The sequence below is a fragment of the Acinonyx jubatus genome, chromosome A3 (assembly GCF_027475565.1).
Source record: "Acinonyx jubatus isolate Ajub_Pintada_27869175 chromosome A3, VMU_Ajub_asm_v1.0, whole genome shotgun sequence".
NCBI lineage: Eukaryota > Metazoa > Chordata > Mammalia > Carnivora > Felidae > Acinonyx > Acinonyx jubatus.
The window spans coordinates 119,907,260-119,928,611 of NC_069388.1; the positions used below are offsets into that span (position 1 = coordinate 119,907,260).

General features: G+C 46.4%; 1 long non-coding RNA gene across 2 annotated transcripts; it reads right to left on the bottom strand.

The window, feature by feature from the left end:
• Positions 1-561: 561 nt before the first annotated feature.
• Positions 562-20,445, bottom strand: LOC113592444 (uncharacterized). Of its 2 annotated transcripts, XR_008289649.1 has the most exons (5): positions 20,387-20,445; positions 13,090-15,861; positions 8,830-10,926; positions 7,909-7,949; positions 6,603-7,218 (listed from the first exon to the last, which is right to left on the bottom strand). It is a non-coding gene; the product is annotated as an uncharacterized LOC113592444 (long non-coding RNA). The 2 variants fall into 2 exon arrangements; XR_003412312.2 differs by lacking the exons at positions 6,603-7,218; positions 7,909-7,949; positions 8,830-10,926 and adding exons at positions 562-2,660; positions 4,242-4,487.
• Positions 20,446-21,352: the final 907 nt, after the last annotated feature.

A 21,352-nucleotide genomic window follows, 5' to 3' on the forward strand; every position in this document is an offset into this window, starting at 1 on the left:
CTTATAGCTATAACTCTTTGTTTAGTTATTCTAATGGCTTCTTTAGGAATTATAGAACTCATCTTTAGGCTATCATAATCTACTTTCAAGTGATATTATATTATCTCACATTTGGTAAAAATCTTTATAATAGTAAAGTCTGGGTTCCTTGGACTTTCAACTCCACCTGCTTGGCTCAGGCTATGTGCTGGTCTCTGCCTATGTGCCTCTCTTCGGGTTATGACTTAGAGAATCTCTCAAGGCCGTAACTGGGACATTCATAAGGTTCTTCTCATTTGTTCTTCCTCTTTCAGGGATTGTTCCTTGATGTACTGAATCTTCTTAAAAACCATTGCTTCATATATGTTGCTTTCTTGTTTGCTCATTTTGTTTTGTTTTGTGTAGGAGGGTAAGTTTGGTTCCTCTTATTCCATTTTGGGCAGAGGAAGAAATTCCATACTGTTGTTTTGATGTGGATTCTGTGGTCTCCATGTTAAAGACAAAGTACTAACACTAATCCTTTCAATAGAGTCTTTATTGTGGATCATAGAGAATGATCGCAGAGAATGAAAGCATCTAGGCTATGTGACATGTAATAGGTCTTTCAGAAAGATCCAGCCTACACACTCAAACCTCTTGGCATGGCATACATTTGTGTGTGATGGTAGAACCCATTCTCCGAGAAGAGGAGGTGATTTGTCCAGAGGAATTTTGTTATATGAATACTTTTTTCTCCATATCACTTACATCTCTATGAATGAGACTAAATCTAGGACCAGAAATCTCCATTTCATATTTATCAAAGAAACAGGTCTACTCCAAAGGCAAAGAGAATTGGAGAGCAGGGCATCACAGGCTGAAAGATTCATGTAGTCTTAGATTCTGGAAGGTCTTAAAGAATAGCCCCCTGCCTGTAGGAATGTGAGATATCATCATCTTCATTTTACATATTCTGGCAACTCTGAATATTAAGGGACTTACCCAGGGTCTCGTAAAGAGTAACCTTTGTTCTCTCTCCAAGAATAACAGACACTTGCTTTTGCAACGATTCTTTCTGTAATATTCCTGTCTTGCTCATTTTACTGTCTCTGTTTCCTTCCCCCCAGCTCTGCCTGTCTTCTGATTAGCTGATGACATGTCCCCCAACGGCTTTAAGCATATTCTGCCTTTCTGGGTGAGGGCAAAACATACTTCCCTCTGAAGTTTCTCTGGGAAAGCTTTAGAGCTATACAATTAACAGTTTCCTCGTTCATTTCCGTCCCCTTGTGGTCCTGGCCTCTGACAGTGGATGGATGGCTGTATCATAACACTCCCTCCACATCATTTGTCACGTCTTGGCACTGTGACAACAGCCTTCTCTGTTTCTAGAAGGCCAGGAGCTAGAATGTCAGGCAGAGAAACTAAATAACTTCACCCTTAGGACATAGTTCCTTCTTTGGAGAGCTGGAGGCTACTGCAAGCTGGTGTGAGGCCGTTGAGCTATTGAAGCATGGAGCATTTCTACCACCCTGGAATGTGACTATGAAGGCTTTATTCTGACCATGCCTGGTCCTAGAAAATTGATTTGGAAAAATAACCTGGAAGCTTTGCAGACGGTAGGATCTGTCCTCTTCCCTAAAGCAATGAGCTACAGTGCTCTGGCATCTTTCAGCAAGGTGCTGTCTGCTAATGGGGAATTATGTAGAGCCAAGAGCAACTGTAATTAAACAGGGCAGAGAGTTGGGTTTGGAGAATTATAATAACCGTAATGTTAACAGCAAACATCTTTATAGGGATTGCCATGAGCCAGGCACTATTCTGAGTCCCAAAGGCATATTAGCTTATTGAATCTTTGCAACAACCCTTCCAGGTAGGTAGTTATTATCTCTGTGTTACAGATGAGAGAGCTTAGTGACTTATTCCAAGTCACTTAGCTAACAAGTGGCAGAACCTGGATTCAAACCCTGGCATTCTGACTCCAGAGCCTGTGCTCTTAATCTCAATACCATACTGCCTCTGATTAAGAATATAAGTTCCTCTTCCTTATTAAATCACTGTGTGGAGAGAGGTAAAGCTTTAGATAAGAACAGGTAGACTTTAGTAACAGAATAGAGAGGGAAAATGCCTTTGTCCATACAACAAAATGGACAGTTAGTAAGTGGTACAGACTTGGTCCTACTGGGATTTCTGTAGACTTGTCTGTTTTTCTGCCCTCACTTGACGTAGGTTCACCCTGTGATGAGTTCTGGCCAATGAAATGTGGGACTAAGGTGGTTAAATAATCATGTGATTTCCTAGGCTCCCTTTCACCCATCTGCTGGCTTGGCTTGTGAACAATCTTGAAAGGCAATCTCAAATCTGTGATAAGGTAGAACCAAAGAAGAGGAGCAGCCTGGATCCCAGAACCACTGCTTGGAGGAAAGTTGGTCAGGAGAACTACCAACTCACATAGAACTTGGAGTGAGTGAGAAATGAACTTATATTGTGTTGTTAAGCCATTGGATTTCAGGGATTGTTTGTTACTGCAGCAAAGCTAAACCTATCCTCATCAATACATAGGTTTACATGCTCCAGCTGCCTTGAGGCCTTTTCTATTCAAAGGCCCCTTCTCTTCAGATCCTGGGAGACATTGGCTGAGCAGCTAAGGAGTAGACATTTTATGCCAGGTGCAGTTCAGTCTTTTCCGGCTTTCGGTATTCCATCTACAGGAGATATAAGAGGCAGGGGAGAGGTCTTAGTTTTCTAATATACAATATGGGTGGAGGGAAATGTGTTATCTCTAAGGTTTTTTGAACCTCTATATGTCAGTGATTTATAGTCAGGTATCAGGATGAGAATAAGATTTTTTGGCTGTTTGGAATTTCAGCCAATGCCTCACATCCAATAAAAATGTGTGCCAAGTACCCTCACATTTTAAACTGATAGGGTAGACATCTATAAAGTGCTTTAAAAAGAGGTAACCCCAGGTTCCTGGGTGGCTCAGTCGGTTGAGCAACCGACTTCGGCTCAGGGCATGATCTCACCGTTTGTGAGTTCAAGCCCCATGTTGGGCTCTGTGCTGACAGCTCGGAGCCTGGAGCCTGCTTCGGATTCTGTGTCTCCCTCTCTCTCTGCTCCTCCCCCACTAATGCTTTGTCTCTCTCTGTCTCAGAAATAAATAAACATTAAAAAAATTAAAAAAAAAAGAGGTAACCCCAAACTCTTCTGTCAGTATTAGCTCATCACCAAGCTCCAGGGTATAAAGGAAAAGAGGTGGAAGATAGAAGGCCAGGATTAAGAGTGCCTCTGGGGAAAGTTGTCAATACACAGTGATTTGTTCCCCACACATCCCAAGTAGGAAGGAGGGGTGGATGCTTCCCCTGTAATCAAGGGGGCTACTCAGGAAGTTTACCTGTATTTTCTGGCCTTTGGTCGACCCAGCAACCAGACTCTTGGCCAGCTTGGGCAGAGACAACAGAGAGGAAAGAATCAGAAGTACCTTGGGAATGGCCCACCCTTCCAGGGTGTGACCAGACCTACAATGTGAATTTCCCACAGAGCAGAGGAAGTTCTGAGGAGGAGGTCTGCACAGGATCCAGCTGTCCACAGGGACCCCCTGGAGAGGTGAGGGGGCCTACAGGTGGGGTAGACTGCAAGATGCTGATTACTGAGGGAGTGTTGAGGACCACAGGAAGTATTGTTTTTGCAAGAGATTGCAAGATTAGGGTCTCTAGGAAAGGACCCCATGAAGAAACAGACCTTTCCTGTATTCCAAGAGTGCTGATGCTGAATAATATCTGTACCATTCCAGGGATCCCTTTCCTGCCCCTTTCCTTCACTCCTTCTCCCTGTACTTACCCCTGAGGGGCCACAAGTGAGCACTGTAGAGTGTGTGTGTGTGTGGGGGGGAGGGGTGGAGGGGAGGGGCAAAAGGAAAGAGCCAAGGAGGTGACTTTTCCCCCAGGCCTCCAGGGCCACCGCAAGCCTGACTAGCACAACTGTCAACTGGAGATTTTAGAATTTTAATATTACACAGGACAGGATTCCTTAATGTGCTCTGCAAAGGAGGTTGTTTGCTTTTTATCTTTGCATTAACAGAAAATGTTATGAGACTTGTTGGCTATTCATTCAGTGGCAGGGAGGCGTGATCCCACAGAATAGGTTGAAAGGGGGCAGCTGTGACAGAGAAGTCAGTTCTTGTCACTTGTGGCCTATTGAGTCTGGTTTATTCATTCAGCGGTCACACGTACATAGCGTCTTACTTTCTGAAGTGTATCCATTTACATTATCTTTTTGATACCTACCTGTCTCTCACTTGGTTGGATGTACACGGTCTGTACAATTTGTGCTCAGATGTCACTTATGTGGTATTTCCCTTGCTGGGCCTCAAATGTGGGCACTGCCCTGAAGGGACTGGTTTCATCCAGCCTCTGGTGCTTCCTGCTGCCGCTGTCATACTTGGAGACTCCAGGCCATGAGCAGCTCCAGGAGACACCTGGGAGGGCATCCTGGAACTTTGAAAGCTTGCCCCATGTGGCTTCCCTGGATGTCTCGAGAGGAGAGAGTATTGTGGACTCAGACGGTTGGAATTGTCCAGGGCAGAGGGACACTTTCGTATTTATAGGACTTTCCCTAACCCTTATCATCTGCCTCCCACTCAGGACCCTCCTTTCTCTGTACAGCAACACCAGCCTTCTTGTGATTCTTGATAATATCCTGCATTTGCCCACCTCTGAGGCTTTTCTCAAGCTCATCTTTGTGTCTCAAATGCCCTCCTTCTGTCTCCATTGTCCAAGCCTTGACTTTCTCTCATGTCATGTCAAGTTCCTGTATCTTCCCACACCCCAGCAAGCCTTTCCTGATACCTCATACGAGAGTTGCTTCTGTCCTTAGTCCTACAGTGCGTTGTTATGTCTCTGTGTGGTCACCATGGTCATGGTGGCCAGATCACATCATTTGTGATGGTTTGTCTCTCTTACTAGTCTATGAACTCTAGAATACAGAAACATGGTTCCACTCACTTCTACATCATCCCTGGAATCCTGCAGGTATTTACTGAATATCTGTTAAATGGAATCAAATGGCAAATTATCAGTTGTGGGTAAATTGTAAAGGCTATGTGATTTGGCATGTCAAAAATATCTTTAAAAAATGTGGGGGCTCGAGCTCTAGCAAATGTTACACTGAACTGGAGTATTTCATGATCTGAATGGTCCATGGAAAATCCAGGTGTTCAATTCTTTGAATTCATAGTCATGCCCCATGAATCCTGTGTGAACCTGGAAGTATAAATACGTGCATCCTGACTGAAAAAAGAATGATCTTGTTAATATCCTCCACAACCACTCTTTTGCCAGGTAAAGAAAAAGTGAATAAATTGGGGAAATATAGGCCAGGTTGGGGAGGGTAGGGCCAGGCACTATAATTCTGGATCAGGGAGGGCCCCCAGCACCACAGAGGAGAGATTTATGTAGTCTATGCAGGCCTGGGACTATTAATAAACGGTCCTCAGAAGGCTAAGTGGGAAGTTTTCACTACCCATATCGATATTCACATTGTACACAAATATGGCAGCTTAATGAGTCAGGGAATGGTTTTGAGCAAAGTAAATATGTAGTATTTAGGATGAGCTAAATGTTAAGGATTATGTTTTCTCATTTTACTGGGGAATAGGTGTGGGTCTCCTCTTTAATACAGAAGGGGTAAGAGGTTTGAAGACAACAGCATCCGTAGTTGCATTTGCACCTAGCTGTGCTTGGCCCCCTGCTTGGGAGTGGGCGAGGCATTGAAGGCAGGGGGCTGGCGATCTGCCAGGGTACATGGCTTCAGTTTTAACAGGGTCAAGCTCTGCTATTTTGCTTGCTTGCTGCTCCTGATCATTTTTCTCTTCTGCCTTTTATTTTTCCCCCAGACCTTTTGGTACCCAATGATTTTTGATTAATTTATTTACCATCGTTGGGTGATTGATGCTGTTTGGTGCTGGTACTTTGTAACTTTCCAATTCTTCTGGTTGTCAATGTGACAGCCTCTTGATGATTAATTAGACCCTATCCCTTGCTCTTTTCATTCTCCCCTTGCGCCAAGGCTCTTGGTTTTCAGCAAATATAAATATTTCTAAATGCAGATTTAATGATTGAGAACACCCAACAAAATCCAGAAAGATCTATGGTACTTTCATTCTTCCTTACTTTCCCACTGAAATTTAATACATTGTGTTTTTTCTCTCCCCATTCTTTAATTTTTTGGAACCCTCTTGTCTCTTTTGGAATACCACCCCCCCCCCCACCAAGCTATTTTTCTGCTCTTCTGGTGTCTCCATCTACACACGGTTCTCCTGTCTCACTTTCTCATCTTTTGTCCGTCTCCTTAGTTTAGGCAAACTCACTTTCCTCTATATAATGCAAAAGTTCGGGATGGCAGGAAGAAAGGGAACTGATATTTGTTAAATCCCTATTGTTTTACTCTAACTATGAGGGGCACTTTTCTATCAGGTTCATAAAATATTTATTGAACACTTATTATGAGCCAGAACCCCCTCCCTTCAGAACCTCCATATAAGTAGTCATCTTTATCTCTATTTTAAAGACAGGAAAGCTGAGACTTTGGGAGAATAATCAATGTGCTGTAAGTCATACAGTTAGGAAATGGCAGAGCAGAGATTTGAACCCAATCCTTCTGAATTTATCAACTTGTATTATTTTCTATGACACTGTTCTGGATGGGTGAAGGATGCCTAGAGCCCCAGAATTTGGAAGGGACCATAAACTTTATTTATACAGGTGGTTCTCCAACTTAGGTAATCAGAACCCTGTTTGATCAGCTACATAAAAATCACTTGAAATGCTTATTAAAACACAAATTTCTGGGCCTTCCCATAATTGTTAAAAAGAAGGCTGGATTTGCCCAGAACTGTGGATTTTTAATGAACTGGTGCTATCAACCAACTATCACCTGGTACAGGACTTTTCCTGACATTCTTGACCGAGAGATGACCAGCCAGCCCCTGGGCAGGGCTTACTGCCCATGTAGTAGCTTCCATGAGTGAGCAGCCCTCAATACTTCTAGGAAATTCTTCCTCATGTTGCTGTCACCAGTGCTTCCATCCCCACAGTCTGTGATCCTTGTAACAGAAGTGATAGGCACCAGCTACTAAGTGCTCACTGTGTGCCAGAGATATGCTAATTGCTTCGGCTCTCTTGTGCTGCTGAAGTGACACACAACTCTGTGAGGTTGGCATTCTTCTTCTTCCCGTAGTGCAGAGGAGATCATTTCATTCTGGAGCTGCAAATAATATGTTTATTCTATGTATTGTAATCATCTCTCCAGATACTTGCAGATATCATCCTTCCCAATCTCTCCATGTTTTCATAATTTAACATGACAACAGAATTCACAGAGTACTGACTTTTTCCAAGGCAAGGTGCTAATGTGGCAAAGATGAGGAAGGTCTTTTTCCTTGAGGCTTTACAGTCTAGTGGGAAAGACCCGTGCGGACTCTAGTGTAGTTTTGTGTGTGAACCTTGCTTCTCTAAGTGGACAAAGGGTCCTTGGGGGCACATCTGTATTCTTTCCTACAGTCAGAGGGTTGAATTTGTGATGGGGAATCAATAGAGATACATTGTCATGGATTGATTGAGACTCTTTCTCTCTGTCTCTGTCTCTCTCTCTCTTTTTTTTTGTTTTTTGCTCTCCATGTTTCCTGAGTGAGTCAAGCGATTGGGTAGAGAGGAGAGTATGAGGCTGTCTTAAATTTCTGAAACATGTTTTTGAGATGGCTCATGAATTTCTTTGGAGTCCACACATCTGTGGAATGTCTCCCTTGGAGAAAATAGCTGTGGTGGTTAATTTTTAAACTTGACTGGGCTAAGGGATGCCCAGTTAGCTGGTAAAACATTATTCTGGGTGTGTCTGTGAGGATGTTTCCAGAAGAGATTAGCATTTGAAACAGTAGACTGAATAAAGGAGACCTACCCTCACCAGTGTGGGTCAGCATCATCCAATCCACTGGAGGCCTGAATGGAATAAGAAAGTAGAAGGACAAGTCTGCTCTCTTAAGCTGGACATCCATCTTTTCCTGCTTTCAAACATCGGAGCTCCTGGTTCTCTGGCCTTCAAACTTTGGAATTTACACTAGTGGCCCCTTTTCTGCCTCCCTTGCAAATTAATGTCCCCCCCCCGCCCCCACCCCACTACTTTTTCAGGCCATTAGACTTGGATTGAATTATAACATTGGCGTTCTTGGCTCTCTAGCCTACAGATGGCATATCAGGCAAATCTCAGCCTTCATAATCACGTGAGCCAATTCTCATAATAAATCTGCTCATATGTCTAAATGTATCCTATTGGTTCTGTTTCTCCAGAGAATTCTGATACAAGAGCTGCCCACAATGTCCTGCCAGTAGATAAAAGTGTAGGGTTTATAGCCAAAAACATGTGGGCATCCTAGCTACACTGGTGACTTTCTCCATGATCTTGGATCTGTCCTGACTCTGTGCCTTGACTTTTTCCATCTGCCAAGTGGGAATACTACTTCCAGTAAGGAAGTGTTCTTAAGGGTATGTAGAAGGGAAGTATTAGTTATTATTAATGTACTTCAAAGTTCTTGGTGACACTAGCTGCATAAATATAGATCTTTCTTGTTTTAAACAAGCAATGCTAAACAAAACCAAAGAATATTAAATTATGAATTACAGAAGAGATAAATTATGGAGGTAGTTATTATTTAAATTGCAGAAATATTTCTCATTTTCAGCCCAGGGTTCCTTTACAAAGCAATCTGTCTTGTGCTTTTAAAAAAGTAATTCAATTTACCAAAATTTGATTTGCATGCAACTTTTTAGAAACATTTATCATGTAAAGTGAGACATCATCTGACTAAATTAGAGAATTTACCAATATGTTTTGGCTTATGATGAATATCACTTCCTCCAAGGATGGGAATATTGGCAAATTGAATTTCACTTCTCCCCTTCTCAAAGTGAGACTATCCAAGTCCGGTTTAGAAGCATCTGGTCTGAGAATTAGTAGTCATGGTGGAAATACTTGGATTCATGCTCTAGATCTGTCAATAAATCACACATGTCTCAGGGAGGCTGACCCCACGAGGCCTCAGTTTGCTCATCTAGAAAATGAGATTGTTGGAGTTGATGATCCCTCCAGCGTTTGGGCTCACCGGTAGTGCTCACTGCTCACTGATAGTGCACAAAGGATAACACGTGGCATACTGTTGATGCATAATAAATGTTTAATCGATGGATGAATGAAGTCTTGACTTTCATTTCCTTCCAAGGCGATTCTGAAAATTCCAGAATTTATTATAAAAACAGAATCAGTTCAGGAAACCCCTTTCCTTAGTCATCACTGACTTGACCTCTCTTTAGCGTTTTTTGCACCTTTAAGTCTGGTGAGAAAAAGACATCAGCTCTTTGTGAGGAGCAGGATTTGTATTTCAAGTTGGTAAATTGCAGATGACAGTTGCAATCCTGGAGAGACACAGAGAGAGGTGGCCCCTCGCCCGTCCTCTCCCACCGTCTCCCTGCACGGCCCTGCACCTGACTTGGCATTCGCTGCCCATGTCCTGCCACCAGCAAGGCTCCCCCCTCATGCTGCCTGGCAGGTCCGCACCTTCCTCCAAGCCCATGAATCATCAGAGGTGCTGAGGCTTCTCCAGCTTTGTGGTCCTGGCAGAGGTGTTGTTTCTTCTAAAAGTGGAGGAGAGAGAGAGTTGCTAAGGAACACCATTAATATGCTGACGGCAACACAATCTCCGAGAGTTTTGGCCTCGGCCGTTTGACTCTAATCAGGAAATCATTTTTAGAAGGATTTGTCAGTGTAAGAAAACAAGCCCCTGAACTAAATTAGGATCTGGATTATTTTTTCTTCCTCTCCCAATCTGCGGTGCGAGGCAGATTGCTGAGGCCTCACGGTTTGTGTGTGGTGAATTTGTTTCTGTTGCACATTTGAATTTGGAGCTTCCCAAAGGCGGCTGTGTTTCTAAGGACTGCATTTTGGAGCAGCACCCTTGGGGGTTTGGGGCTGTCTCTCCTTCCCTCACACTGGTTGGCTTTCTTGGCAAGGCGGCCCAGCTTCAAGACTCTGTAATCTGATTGTCTTTTTCTTTTCCGTTTTTCCTCCCCGTAATGAATTCACCGCATGTCTCTGGGAAATTAAGGTAATCCATTATACTCTTGTCTCCCCATCGTCGCCACAGGGATAATAGTATTTAACCCACCTTTGCAGTATACTGAGTGGCCTGTCAGGGTCTCTTCTTTAGAAGGACAACTTGAAAACATTTTAATAAATGCTCCTTAACTGTATGCTTTAAAAATACATGGGGCCAAATGGCAAACAGCTCAGTAGTAACCAGTCCAGCAAACAAGACTAGCTGTTTGTCACTCTTTCCATTACTTCTGTTTTTCTCCTCTTCCTCTCTCCACATACTTCCATTTCTCCTGGGACATGTTGTCTCTGTTCAGGGATAGAATCTTTGGGGAAACCCAGGGTTTTGGTTGTTACGGACCAGCGCCTGCTGCCCATGCAAATCCTCCCTGGGAGAGCAGTTGAGTTTCTCATTCTGCAGGGTTCCCCAGTGCTCCTCAGTGCTCCTCGGTGCTCTTCAATGCTCACAACAGGTGTGCCTGAGGACAGAGAAGTGGGTGCCCAGCTTGTGTGCTGCAGAAGGGACTGGATGGCCTGGCTGCAGGTCCTCTATTAAATGCCTGTGGTTTCATTTCCCATGCAGTCAGGGACCTAATCACGCTTAGGATGTCATGGCATGTCATGTGCATATCAGGCTGATTTTCTCCTTCCCTGTGGTGGAAACGTGTGTTCCCACAATCACAGGCCTGAGGCCTGGAGCTCATTCCTGGAGAGCAGGGTAAAAAGTGCCTTTAACTTTATTTTCCCACCTGTTCTTCTCCGAAGATAAAAGTAGCCACAGACATTCCATGGAGCGGGGAGGTGCCCACTGGCATGCAGTGTGAACCCAGCCTGGGGATCAGAAAGCAAAGTCAAGGCTGAGCCCTTTTATGTTTGCAAGGCATCTGGATGGGACATGGCAGCTAATTGTGCCCAGAGGCTTTAGATGTCCCTCCATGTGCACTCAGAGTACCCGGTACTCTTGGGTTTTGGGACTGTTTGGGAGTTTTCAGAACTGACATGAGGTTAGCTCTGAGAGGGATATTTTCTGGTGCTTTCTGCTGATGCCATGGGCTGCTCTTCATTGGAGAGACATCTTAGGTCCAAAGAATACCTTTAGGAGGACCTGATGACCTGGATGAGCGTCCAGGTAAGTCTGAATGTTCTCATTTCTTTAAGTCATATGAGACATGTTAAATGCATTGGGAAAAGATGCGTTTAGAGAAGTCCTCCATGAAAAAGTATGTGATGCAGGAAATTCCCTTATTCTATCTCAAAACAGTCCCTTGTGCAGGATCAATCAGCAGGTCAAGACTGACCCTCTCAAGAAACACAGTCCTTGGTTTCTTACTCTCTAAGCTCCAGGGACGAGTGCTGCACAGATACTAACAGCAACTGAGTTCTATAACCAGGCTTCAAAGCTGTTAAAGGAGGGTTTCTCTCATCTCCTCAGTGAGATTAGGAGACTAGATCTTGAATTTCTCAGTCTTGGAAGAGACCACAGAGGCTATTAGGCTCAGCGGATTCTCTGTGTGTGTGTGTGTGTGTGTGCATGCGTGTGTGCGTGCGTGTGTGTGTGTGTGTGTGTGTATTTAAGCAACTTTGCCTCCTGCCCCCAGGAAAGAATATATATAAAGGGAAGGGGAAAGAGAGGGACAGAGGATCCGAAGCTGGCTCTGTGCTTATAGTAGTGAACCCGATGTGGGGCTCCAGCTCATGAACCGCGAGATCATGACCTGAGCCGAAGTTGGACGCTCAACCGACTGAGCCACCCAATTGCCCCACCCACCAAATAATATCTTACGAAGAATTCCAAAATACTAAATAGGTACAAGGTGGGGCATTCTCACTGAAGTGGGCAGGAGGGTGGGGATTAGAATATCATTAACGTGGTCTCTTCCCTGGTGCCATCTCCCATGTGGACCCACCCCTCAGTGGTTCCCAAGGCACGTTTGTGGAGTCCAGGGTTGTAAGCATCGATAATGCCTGACCCTTGCATTTTACAGATGAAGTTACTGAAACTCAGAGAGATAGCTTAACCTCACCTTGCGCCACACATGTAGGAAATGTCTCATATATAAACCAAACACGTTAACATTCTTGCCATGGGGAGGAAGAGTTAAACTAAAACAGGCAGAAAGGTGCTGTGGCTGTGGGCTTCTGTCTTCCCTAGGAAGGAAGATGACTTTGGCTCTCCCCTCAGTTTTTCCTGCTTTTACGAGCCAGCCTATTTCCTTCTGGGCCCTCACTGCTGTTTACACAGCGTAGCAGGGGCCGGGATGGGCCCACAGGAAGGGACTCTCCTTCTGTGCTAATGCAGGAAGGAATGTGGCATCGATCTATCTGCAATTATAAGCTCAATGTGTTTCCCTTGAATTTTTAGAAAAACCAAAGGTACTTTGCAAGTGCAATAGAGCTTCCAATTAGGCAGTTAAGTTCCCCATTTCTATTTCCCTAATGACTTGACTTGCTCTCTTGCTTTATGAAATGAAAATAGCTTTATTTGGGCACAAGGATGCAGCTGATTGCATGCTTAATATGCTTTTGCAACAAGTTCCTGCCTGTTCCTAGCATATGCAATGGGCAGAATAATACATTTCTGTGCTTCTTTCTGCCACATATCCATGGTCATTTACTCTAGTCCCATGCCTATGGTCACTGGGGGTGGTGCAGTTTGAAAGAAGTGTCCAGAAGGCTGGTGTTTAAGCCTCTAGAAGGAAAAGTGTCCTTGAAGAGTGGGCACTGGGTTCAAGGCCATTTTCATCAGGGGTGGTATAGAGTACTGGACTTCATGTGCTGAGTGGTGGAAAGCAGAGGTGGGGCTGGTAGAAATCACGCAGAAGAGTTGAAGCAGAGACACAGAGGGCAAAGAAAAGGCACAAGAAGGACATCAGCTGAGTTGTAAGAAAGAAAGAATAGGGATGAAGAATTAAGCTCTGTGAAGATGTAGGGTTAGGGGTTTAGCAGTTGTTTCTTCACTGGGGAACTAGACTTGAAAGTAAAAGACATGCTCACTTTCCACCGTATCTGGTTGAACACTGCTCCAAGCCAGGCCCCAGGTTCCAGAAAGCCAAAGGACATCCCTTCTTTGTCTTTTCAGTTTACAGAAAACATTGACTCAGCCATGGCCTGTGTAGAGATGTTCACATACCTGGGCAGCACTTTTGAAAACCACTTCAGAAGATTTTTGGTGCTCTCTGCCCTACTCTTCCTCTTCCTCTGAGCTCAGCACAAGCCCGGAAGCCTTCAGAGGGTGTCCAGAGGGCTGTCTGCATACCTGTTAATGCTCTCAGTGTGTATCATGGCTCACAGAGCTGTCTCCCAGGTCAGGTATAAGACCATTTCCTTTCTCCCCTGACCCCCATGCTGAACAGCTGGGGGCAGGTGGTATTCCCGAAAGCCGTGTCACTTGACTCACAGGAAGTGGGACTGCAGCACAGGCGGCTTGAGCATGATGGCTGGCAGCAGCAGGCTGGGAATGCCCTCACGTTTCCCATTGCTGCTACCTGGCTGGGTCAGCAAGGTTTTCACATGGCTTGTTAAACGCAGAGCCCTCCGTGGAGAAGACCACAACCACGGCTCTGTTGTCTGGGGTGCTTTGCAGAGCAGAGAGTCATCTATCTCTGTGTGGTCTGTGGCTGCTTTTGGCTTTCTTGTTTAAATTGCCCTTGATCAGAGCTGAGATTACAGAGGAACTTGGTCATTGCTGCAAGGCAGCTGTGGCTAAAAAATAAGAAAAAGGAAAGAAGATCTCACATCAGGCAGCTTCTCTTTATTTCTGGGAACACTCTGGGCCTTCCTTGAAGTGCATCACCTGCATAGCAGTGTTGGCTGGTCTGCCAATGGGAAGACCTGCTTTCCAAGTCTGAAGGAGACCCTGAGGTCATTGTGTCCATTCCCCTGCCTTCAGGCAGGATTAGAGATAAGCTGCCCTGCCAGAGGATAATCTCTTCTACTTGTAAAAGCTTCCAGAGTAGACCAGAATCTCTCTCTAGACCATTCATTGCAACTTTTAACAACCTTCACCATCAGGAAATTCTATCCTAAATCCCTTATGCTGTGGATTAAGTTTCTTTCCTTGTTCCATCTTCAGTAGCCACTGCCAAGACTTAGCCTGCACTGCCTGAGAGCTCTTCTGATACCTGAAGATTGTGTTAAATCCTGCCTGCCTGTCTTCCCCTGATGAATAATCCCAGCCTCTTTTTCTCCCAGGCCCTGCTGCCCGTCCTGCTCATCACCTTCGAGGCTACCCTCTGACCTCTCTCTAAGTGCCAGTGTCCCCTGTGGGAGCCCAGAACCAGACTCAGGAGTGCAGTGCATTTCTAACCCATCTTAGGTCCGTGAGAGTCCTTCCTGAACCCACGGCATGAACATTACCTTCTTGCTCGGGCACCCACATGGGCTTATGTGTTGGTGACCCTCACTCACAGGCTTACGGTCACCTTTCAACCTACTACTAGCCTATCAGATCCTTATCCTTTACTCTCTTGGATGTTAAGGGCAAGATAAATTGCCCCCATCAGCAGTATCGCTGTATCATTTTATCTGCACCAAACACTGACCACTACCAGCACTGGAAACAAAGAGAAGGGAGAATGGGGACAATTCTGAGTGTCCGTATCTCTTCTGGAAGGTTGTGACAAGAGCAAGGAGCAGAGACAGCCAGCTGGTTGGATGTGGGTCCTCACACTGCTCTAACAACAACAGGTGCTGTCGGTCTGATGGCTTTCTTTTCTCTCCTTCTCAGTGCGCTCTCTCACCATCTGGTCTCCACTGCTCCATACCGGCCCCATCCAGCACACTTAGCCCCATGCCTACCCCATGGCAGGCTCACTCCCAGTGCCTGCAGGCAGCAGAGCTCAACTCCAAGTCACCAAGCAGGTCCCAAAGAATTTGCATGGCCAGAAGGTGCTCACTGTGCACTGGGTGAACACAGAAGGGCGAGGCGGCCTCTTCCTCAAGGAGGGTGAGGATGAGGCAGGGACTTGAGACACAGGCCTGGCAAACTACAAACAGCATGTGGGCTTTGGCCTGCTGTTCACAATAGGAGAGAGATGTCAAAAGGCAGCCTTCTGAAAAGGGCCACATGAGGGGTGCCTGGGTGCTTCAGTCAGTTAGGTGTCCAACTCTTGGTCTCTGGTCAGGTCTTGATCTCAGGGTTGTGAGTTCAAACCCTGCATTGGGCTCCACACTAGGCACGAAGGCTACTTAAAACAAAAGGGGCCACCAGAGGTAGTTAGGTGTTAAGCACAGAAGACTTCAGGTCAGCAGTCAGAGAGGCTTCATGGAGGAGGTGGGTCGGGTTGGATGGGAGCTGGCCCTCAGCGGGCAGGTGTTGGCTAGGCCAAGAGCGTCCAGTATGGATTCAGCAAGAGAAGTCTGTGAGAGCTGGGATGCACTTGACTGGCTCATGGCTCCCGTTCTGCTCACCCCTTCCAACCCGTCCAACTCTTTCCATCTTTAGTTTCCAGAAGAGATCACCTTCTTCCTTTTATTCCATTCATAAGGGAAAAAATATTTGATGGGGATCCTCTATGTGCTGGAACAATTCCAGGCCAGAGGCGGCCAATAACATGCTGCAACACACCGGTAGACCATGACTGGTTCTGGAGTGTGGGATTCCAATTCCCTTGGCCCCTGGGCTGGACAGATGTGGCATGGGCTGGTCAGTCTCCTGGGTCTGGGTCACTTCCAATTGCTGAGTAATTCTCTTGGTTTCTCATGCTGTACTGCGCAGTATTCTCATTTTGCGCCTTACTCTTCATGGTTGGGAGCACTGTCCTGGGCCTTGGGGTATACAGATAATTAGACAGGTGAAGCTACTCTAGTGGGTACGGTGGGTGGCATTCTAAGACGGCCATTAAGATTCCCACCCCTGGTGTATATGCCCTGTGTAATCCTGTCCTCTCGAGTGTGGGTGTGGGCTGTGACTATAAAGGGACAGTTGGTTTCATGATTAGGTCATGTTGTATGACACAGTTGACCTTAAAAGTGATTGTTCTGGGTGCACCTGATATAATCAGGTCATCCCTCCAGAGGGACTTGGCTCTTCCTGGTGGGAAAGATTCAAAGTGTGACAGGGCCTGGATGTGAGGGAGATCCTGTTTCTGGCTTTTACAATGGAAGGGCCATGTGACAAGGAATGGGGGTGGCCCCTGGGAGCTAAGGGCAGCCCCTGGATGATGGCCAGCAAGGAAATGGCAACCCCAGTGTCATACCTGCCAGGAGCTAAATCCTCCCACAACCACAGGAGCCTGGAAGAGGACCCCAAGCTCTGGATGAGAACGCAGCCTGGCCTACATCTCTTGTGAGACCCTGAGCAGAAAACTCAGTCCCTTCTGCTGCACGGACTAGGGAGCTAATGAATGGTGCTGCTGTAAGCTGAGTTCGTGGTGATGTGGGATGCAGCACAGAAAACTAATATTTGGGGGGGATACAAAAACACTGAACATGCAAGATTCAGATGGTGATGAGGGGTATGTAGATGTAGACTGAAACCCAGCAGTATAATGGGGCGGGGGCGCTGTGGTAGCCAGAGAGACATCACCTGGTGATGTTTAAGTGGAATGACAAGAAGGACCCAACCTGGTAGAGATCAGGGGGCAGAGCCATCCAGGTGGAGGGAATAGCTAGGGCAAAGGACCTGGGGCTACAACAAGCCTGATGTTTTCAGTTACAAAAAAACAGGAAATGTGGCTTCCTGGATCTAGTCTACAGAGGCAGATACCAAATCATTTAGGGCTTTTTGAGATTAAACATGGCATTTGGATTTTATTTTCAGTGTGAGGGAAGCCAAGGAGGGTTTTAAGGAGAGGAGTGATGTCATATTTCGTTATTTCTTTTTAACTCAACGTCTGTTCTTCTATCCTTATAGAAGGAGGCTGAGGGCTGTTGGGGTCTGAGCACATGAATGAGTTTCTGGGGTCTGGGCAAACATAAGGCAGAAGAGTGGGAACATCCCCAAGGCCTGGCTCCCTCGGGCTGCAATGGTTCCCTCCTTAAGACTGGCTGTTCTGTTGGGCACAATTCTGGGGGGAGGCCAGACCCTGGGCATGGAGAGTCCCGGTCACACACTGCTGGTGCTTAGTCCTTTGCACCGTGGTTTTATCCCTCCTAGAGAGACCTCAGCACATAGATTACATTTTCTGTTCTATGCTGTGGGTACTATCCCATGCCACTGGTGCTCTGAACATGGTAGGCACTGGGTATATTCTTGGTGACGGCTGATGGCAAAGTGTGGTAGAATTGACTGTGGAGAGAAAATATCACATGCCAGTTTGGTTATTCATCCATGCCTTTATTTAGTTCATAAACATTTCCTGAGGGACTGCCCTATGCCCTGCCTTGTTCTAGGGGCTGGGAATACCATATCACATAGACAGAGTACATCTTTTCTTTAAGGAACTTATATTCTTAAAGGAGAGATAGATTTTTTAAAAAGTATAAAAACCGTGAATCAAAGAAAAACAATAACAAATGGAGGTAAGTGCTGTGAAGGAAGTAAACAAGGAAACTAAGTGCTTGGGCCTGGAGCCTCCCAGAAGGACTAACTCCGAGTTCTGAAGGTATAATTTAATGAACGAACAAATGCACGAATCAATAATTTTCCTGCCCCTGGATTTGCTGCATTCTGCTCAATTTCTCTTCTCTGAGTCTGTTTCTCCTGGGAGGAGGCCCGAGTGTTGGGGGTGGGGGCAGACAGGCAGAAAGGGCTTAAGCTGCGGATTCTATTTCAGAGCCATCTCATCTAGCTGCTGTGGGAGCCCCGTGGGCCACATGTTAGGACAGAGGCTCTTCTGATGTTAGAGGGTGTGACGGTGGGGCCTCGATTGATGGGGAGAAAGAGGTAGGTTTGAGGGACACTGAAGAGCCATGCAGCTAAGACTTGGAGGTTTACTGGTTAAAGGAGGAGAAGGTTAAAGGTCATGGGACAAGGACCAGATGCAGATCTCTCTAGTTTGGACCAAGGCTGGCTGGGAATGCTAATTTATTAAAATGCGACATTAAAGATAAAGAGCAAGGCGGGGTGGTGGGGGGGGGGGTGGCGAGGTTGGGAGGGGCTGCTGGGAGAATTTTAGTTCTGGGTAAGCTTTGTCGGAGGCCCGTGTCCGTTGGGAAGCTGACACACCTGTGGTGTGCTGGGGCCTGAGGGCTGGGCTGGAGACGCAGGTGGGGGGGTGGGGTGGGGGCTGTTATGGGTGCACGTGCTGGAAGCCGGGAAGCTAGGGAGCCGCCGGAGAGCCTGACGGCCGAAGAACCAAACTTAAAGGGGGGGAGAGCAAGGGAGTTGGTCAAGGAAAAAGTTAAATATCCAGAAAGGATTAATCCAGGGAAAACAGACCCAGCTGAGGAGGTGGGAGGGTGCAGACTCGGAGCACAGGAGGTGCCCTTTGCGGGCGTCTGTCTGCTGGAGGGGCTCGGCCAGGTGTGTGCATGCGGGAGGAAGGGGAGGGCGCCCATCTGGTGCTTTCTCTTTTCACCGGAGGCATCAGGTGAGGGATCTGTTGCTTATAGTCTTCCCATTTAAAAAAAAATTTTTTTTTGTTTTAAGAGGTAAAACTCTGGCGCAGTAAGATTCTCCTGGGAAGGAGCTGATGACAAAGCTGGAGAGATTGGAGGTGTGGGGGCGGGGAAGGGCAGGCACCCACCAGAAGGGCGTTTGTGAGGATGAGGGCGGCTTCTTCCACCTTTTCAGGAGGAGAGGGTGAGTAGAGATGGCGGGAGTGTGTGTGTGTGTGTGTGTGTGTGTGTGTGTGTGTGAACGGGAGGCTCAGGACTTCATTTGTTGCCTTCTGCTTCTCTGCAGACGAGGAAGGTGGCGGGGACAGGTGGGTGCGTGGTTGGTGCTTGCAGAAGTGGCGAGCTGGCTGCATGGCGGGGGTCTCTGCCCACGGGCCCCACGAATAATTCCAGACTGTACTGAATGGTCTGGTTGGGCCTGTTATTTGAAGTTCTTTAGAACCGAAAGCTGAACAGGTTGAGAAGGTCGGAGATTTGCACCCCAGAGGACAAGCTTCCTTCTTGGCCTCTCAGAGGGGACACAGGGGAGGTGACAGTGGCACAGGGCAGCCTGATTACTGCTTTCTCTGGGCAAAACGTGGGGAGGAGACCAACCTGTGAGTTTTTAAGATAAGCCCATGCGAATATTTCTGTCTCCATTTTTGTATTTCTTGTCTCACCACCTGCCCCCACCTCCTCCCCAAATCTGTTCCATAAGTAATTAATGACTGCTGCAGCGGCTTCTGTTCCTATAACTGAAGACACCTTTTGGCAGCTTTGTAAGTCTTGTGTCTTTCTTGGCTTCTAAAGCTAAGCTGCTCACCTTGTGTCTAAAACTGTGGCTGCAGATAGTTTGCTTCCGTGTGTCTCTGCATTATGGGTGAGTAGTCACAGCTGCCATCACATCGTGTCTGTACAGCCTGATCAGTCCTCAGAATTGAAGGTCAGGTAACACTGAGCTCTGGGCACGGAAGATGGGTGGGAGGGTCGGAGGGATTTTTATGGGTGGTAAGGGGCCAGATACGGTACAAAACACTGGATTCTGTGTTGTCGAACTATGCTGCCCACCCACGTCAGGTTCCCTTGAAGCAGAGCCTGAGATAAGAATTCTTCAGAATGTGATTTATTGAGGGGGTGCCCTCAGGAGTGGGGGCGCAAGGAAAACAGGATAGGGCAGGGGAAGAAGCCTGAGGAAGGATGTGGCTTGGGCTGCATGCCAGCTCCCTTTGGTCCCATGGGAAATCCTGGAATGTGAATTGTACCCCAGTGTGGGACTTCCCTTGTCTAGCCTTTCCTTGGGAAGTGGGGAGACAGTGGCCGTGATGTCTTCTGATGTCCCCACTCAGACCAAGATAAGTCTAAGAGAGCACCAACAGTTTCCATTACTATGTCCGTTTACTTTGTTTCACATAGTGAAGTCATTCATTCTTTCATTCATTCAACAAATACATGTTGCGACTGGCTCTTCCCTTAACCCTGATATTTCTGGCTGTTTCAGGCACATTTTCTTTAAATACTTAAATAGCCAAAGGATTTTATGCTCTTAGGAGCACCAGGAAACCTCCCTTTGTCTGTTGACCTGGCTCATAGGTGTATTTCCACTCTATGTAAATCAGTTTACATATCAGTGGGGTGGAAAAGGAAGAGAACAGGAGAGCATTGTAGCCTCAGGAGGAGGGAGAAGGAGGGACAGGGTGAGGATGGGAAAGGCCAAGGGCCCTGGGCAGGCCTCCCAGTGTTTCCAGCTGGTTGCTCATGGGCTACACGCATGGGGAAAGATAACAAAGAGCTAGTCTTTGTGCATGGATCTTACCTCTCTGGCATGGATGAAGAATTCAGGTGCTGGTCCGAGGCTACCCTAGGAGTTTGTTGCTATGGGAGCTCCTACTTAACGCTGAGAGGCTGAGGCTTTATGAACTCATCACTACCCTTTGTATGATGTCAAAGAGATGCCATTGTCACTCACTTCCCCATTGTGGCCCCCATCTATAAAATCAAAGCATCTGGTAACTCGATCCTGAAGTCCCTTTCCAGGGCTGAGACCCTTTATTTCAATAGTTCCTGGCTTTGACAGGTTGAGAACAAATAACCTAGTCCTGAGAGGACATACCTACTCTTGTGCCGGGAGACTCTGTAGGCCCATCATTTCACTTATGGCTCGAGTGGAGGGATAATGGCATGCTGCTAGGGTTTTGGGGGATTAAAAAAAATTTGAAAGGATCCATGATTGTCTTGGAATCAAGACTTACTAAACCTGAAAGTCTGGATCAATGGACCCAAACCTGAAAGATAAAATGCTGCAGTTTTAGTTAAAAACTCACCATTGCACACACACAAATGAGATAAAGCTGACGTATGAGCAGTTCTAGTGAAAAGACTTAGGAGTTTTAGTTCAGGGTATATTTATTTATAAGTTCAGTAAATATTAATTGGGTGCTGGGCACTGATCCAGGAGCTGGGGACACAGCAGTGAATAAAGTGACATCATCCTTATCCAGCTTACATTCTGGTCCCGTAATGCACTGTGATACAAATTACACACTATGCAAGACGAATAGGTAGGTTATATGGTATGAACGGACCATGGATGGTGAGAGGAAAGGCAATGAGAAATGGCAATGATGGGGTGCTGTTTTAAATGGGGGAGCCAGGGAAGACTGTATGAGGAGGTCACGTTTGGCCCATTTGCTATTTGACATGGCTGCTAAAAAGCTACTGCAATCCTGGGTTCGATGATGAATTAGTTCCACTAATTAGAGTGACCTGCTTGGATGCCTCT